The following is a 4,547-nucleotide window of genomic DNA, read 5'->3' as shown; positions in this document are numbered from 1 at the left end:
AAATCGTCAAAATGCATCTCTCTTCTCTTTCACTAATAATCTTACCTCCTCATCCCACCACTCACTACCTTTTCTAATCTGCCCACTTGCCACGCTTCTTATGCCACAAGCATCTTTTGCACAAGCCATCACTGCTTCCCTAAATAAATCCCATTCCTCCCCCACTCCCCTTACATCCTTTGTTCTCACCTTTTCCCATTCTGTACCCAGTCTCTTCTGGTACTTCTTCACACAAGTCTCCATCCCAAGCTCACCTACTCTCACAACTCTCTTCACCCCAACATTCTCTCTTCTTTTCTGAAAACCTCTACAAATCTTCACTTTCGCCTCCACAAGATAATGATCAGACATCCCTCCAGTTGCACCTCTCAGCACATTAACATCCAAAAGGGTCTCTTTCACAGTACCTATCAATTAACACATAATCCAATAACGCTCTCTGGCCATCTCTTGTACGTACGTATACTTATGTATATCTCTTTTTAAACAAGGTATTTCCAGTCACCAGTTCATTTTCAGCACATAAATCTACAAGCTCTTCACCATTTCCATTTACAACAATGAACACCCCATGCACACCAATTATTCCCTCAACTGCCATATTATTCACTTTTGCATTCAAATCAGCCATCACTATAACCCGGTCTCGAGCATCAAAACTACTAACAGTCACTCAGCTGCTCATAAAACTCTTGTCTCTCATGATCTTTCTTATGCCCAGGTGCATATGCACCAATAATCACCCATGTCTCTCCATCCACTTTCATTTTTACCCATATCAGTCTAGAGTTTACTTTCTTACACTCTATCACATACTCCCACAACTTCTGTTTCAGGAGTAGTGCTACTCTTTCCCTTGCTCTTGTCCTCTCACTAACCCCTGACTTTACTCCCAAGGCATTCCCAAACTACTCTTCCCCTGTGTATATATATGTATGTATACTTTGAAATGTATAGGTATGTATATGTGTGTGTGTGGACGTGTATGTATCCACATATGTATGTGGGTGGCTTGAGTCATTCTTTCGTCAGTTTCCTTGTGCTTTCTTGCTAATGCGGGAGGTAGCGACAAAGTTTAATAAGTAAATATGTATAATTAATTTGTGGATTAAAGATAAGATTCATAGTCTTTTTCCTGATGTTTTGAGCATTTTAATATTACTTTTTGGTTTGCAAAACCAAAGTTGTCAGATACACTATCAATACTGATGATAATCTTAAATTTTTTGTATTGGTTAGTACCTAGTGTTATAGTGCTTTGTGGATTGTAAGTGTTTTGCTTAAAACGAAGCATCTTTTGAATACTCTTTTAAGTTTAGAGTTTGTTATATTGGGGGTGTTTTTTGTTTTAATATGTGGCTTATTGTGTCATGGTGGATAGTCCTTTTTTGTCGTTCTTTGTAGAAATGGTAGCATGTGAAGGGGTGTTAGGGTTGTCTGTTTTGGTTTCTGTAGTTTGCACTCATGGAAAGATTATTTTAATAATTTAATTCTTTACAGTGTCAAAACTTTTGATTGCTAGAAAATTTTAATAATCTAATTCTTTACAGTGTTAAAACTTTTAATTGCTAGAACTGTATAAATAATATTTGTTGGGATACAATATGCAGTTTAGTTTTCTATTTCATTTATTTGATTTATTTATTTTGCTTTGTCACTGTCTCCTGTGTTAGTGAGGTAGTGCAAGGAAACAGATGAAAGAATGGCCCAACCCACCCACATACACATGTATATACATACACGTCCTCACACGCAAATATACATGCCTATACATCTCAGTGTATACATATATATACACACACAGACATATACATATATACACATGTACATAATTCGTACTGTCTGCCTTTATTCATTCCCATCGCCACCCTGCCACACAAGAAATAATAACCCCCTCCCCCCGCATGTGTGCGGGGTAGCTCTAGGAAGAGACAACAAAGACCACATTCGTTCACGCTCAGTCTCTAGCTGTCATGTATAATGCACCGAAACCACAGCTCCCTTTCCACATCCAGACCCGCAGAACTTTCCATGGTTTACCCCAGATGCTTCACACACCCTGGTTCAATCCATTGACAGCACATCGACCCTGGTATACCACATCGTTACAGTTCACTCTGTTCCTTGCATGCCTTTCACCCTCCTGCATGTTCAGGCCCAGATCACTCAAAATCTTTTTCACTCCATCTTTCCACCTCCAATTTGGTCTCCCACTTCTCCTTGTTCCCTCCACCTCTGCCACATATATCCTCTTGGTCAATCTTTCCTCACTCATTCTCTCCATGTGACCAAACCATTTCAAAACACCCTCTTCTGCTCTCTCAACCACACTCTTTTTATTACCACACATTTCTCTTTCCCTATTATTACTTACTCGATCAAACCACCTCACACCACATATTGTCCTCAAACATCTCATTTCCAGCACATCCACCTTCTTCCGCACAACTCTATTTATACCCCATGCCTCGCAACCATATAATGTTGTTGGAACCACTATTCCTTCACACATAGCCATTTTTGCTTTCCGAGATGTTTTCGTCTTCCACACATTCTTTAACGCTCCCAGAACTTTCGCCCCTTCCCCCACCCTATGATTCACTTCTGATTCCATGGTTCCATCCACTGCCACGTCCACTCCTAGATATCTAAAAAACTTCCCATCCTCCAATTTTTCTCCATTCAAACTTACCTACCAATTGACTTGTCCATCAACCCTACTGTACCTAATAACCTTGCTCTTATTCACATTCACATTTTCTATTCCTTTTTTTCTTTTTTTTTTGAAGTTTAGTTATGATTCTTTGGATATATGATGGGTATGGATTATTTAAGATTTGCATTAATTTTATTGACAATCTGTGTAGTGTCCGATAATTTTTTGTAGTCAAAAAGTTAAAAAGAATGAATCTTTTAGAGAGGGATTTCTTTTGGTCAATTTGTTTGTTATTGACTTTTTCTGCTATGAATTATTTGTTTTTTATATTAGATTTAAGAGGAGTTTAATTCCCACTTTGATTTTGATTCTGGAGTGGGGATATAAAACCTGAGTGGCTTCAAGCTGAGCTATACATGTTGTTTTGTTCTTTATATGTTTCACCTCCTTTGTTAATTTGTATTTTATGTTGTATAATGTTGGAGGATGTTTAACTATCGGGATATCTTATAGAATTATGGAATAAGATTTTGAGTCGATGTTATGGTACATTTCTTCAATGTTTGCTGTTTTAGTAAACCTTCCTATATATTTATTTCATATTTGGTTGCCTAAAGCTCATGTTGAAGCTCCAGTGGTGGGTTCTATGATTCTTGCTGGTGTTTTATTAAAGTTGGAGGTTATGGAATTATTCTTGTTTTACCTTATTCCATCACTTGATAAAAGTTTTGTTTGATTATGAGTGAGTTTAAGAATTGTATTTGTGTGAGATAGATATTTAATCTTTAATTGTTTATTCTTCTATAGCTCATGTAGGGATGGCTTTAGGAGATCTAATAACATCGAGATGGTGGGGAATAACTGGTTCTCTTGTGGTTACAGTAGGTCATGGGACTATTCTCATCTGGTTTGTTTTGTTTGGTGAACATAGTATATGTGCGAATTGGAACTTGTAGCATGTTTATTGGGAAAGGCATGTTGAGATTGATACTGAATATAGGATTATGGTGATTTCTTCTTAGAATTGGAAATATAAGGGCTCTTACATTGAATTTTGCTGAAGTTCAGATTTTATTTAGTTTGATTGGTTGAAGAAAAATAACTATAATTGGGTTAGGAATGCTTTTATTTTTAAGGGCTAGATATATAATATTCATATATACAGGATAAGCTGCATAGTTTGTTTTATAGATTTTTATTTTCTTGCAGGCCAGGTATGATTCGAGAATTTTTAATTTTATTACTTCATTGGCTTCCTTTGAACGTTTTAATTGTTAAAATTGGAAGGTTAACTTTTATACCATATTTAAGTAGTTTAGAAAAAAAATGGGTTTGTGGATCCAAAAATGTAAATTGTTTATCTTAAATCATGATTTTTAAAATGCTGATAAATTTAAGGAGGTTTGTGTTTTTTGGTTACTTCATTGTTTTATTTTTCCTGGTGTTGCATTTTTAGTTGAATGAAAATTTTGTATTTTGAATGGATGTCCTTTAGTAATGAGTCTCATCTTTGATTCAACGTCTGTAATGTTTTCTTCTTTTGTTTTCTTTATTTCATCAATAATTCTATATCATAGGGGAGATATATGAAGGATAAAGATTTTTATTGTTTTATGTATTTAGTTATCCCTGGGGATAGGGGATAAAGAATACTCCCCATGCATTCCTTATGTGTCGTACAAGGCGACTAAAGGGGATGGGAGCTTTGGGGGCTAGAAACCCTCCCCTCCTTGTATTTGATTTTCTAAAAGGGGAAATAGAAGAAGGAGTCACAGTGGGGAGTGCTCATCCTCCTCAAAGGCTCAGATTCGGGTGTCTAAATGTCTGTGGATGTAACCAAAATGAGAAAAAAGGAGAGATAGGTAGTATGTTTGAGGAAACGAACCTGGAT

The 4,547-nt window shown here is 36.4% G+C and overlaps 1 pseudogene; it reads left to right on the top strand.

Moving 5' to 3' along the window:
* The first annotated feature begins 2,803 nt into the window (after window positions 1-2,803).
* Window positions 2,804-4,109, top strand: LOC139765348 (NADH-ubiquinone oxidoreductase chain 4-like; annotated as a pseudogene).
* The last annotated feature ends 438 nt before the right edge of the window (window positions 4,110-4,547 follow it).

This window comes from Panulirus ornatus, chromosome 54 (genome assembly GCF_036320965.1).
Source record: "Panulirus ornatus isolate Po-2019 chromosome 54, ASM3632096v1, whole genome shotgun sequence".
NCBI classification, from domain to species: Eukaryota; Metazoa; Arthropoda; class Malacostraca; order Decapoda; family Palinuridae; genus Panulirus; species Panulirus ornatus.
The sequence above is the reverse complement of the archived record's forward strand: the minus strand, read 5'-3'. Positions and strand labels throughout refer to the sequence as shown.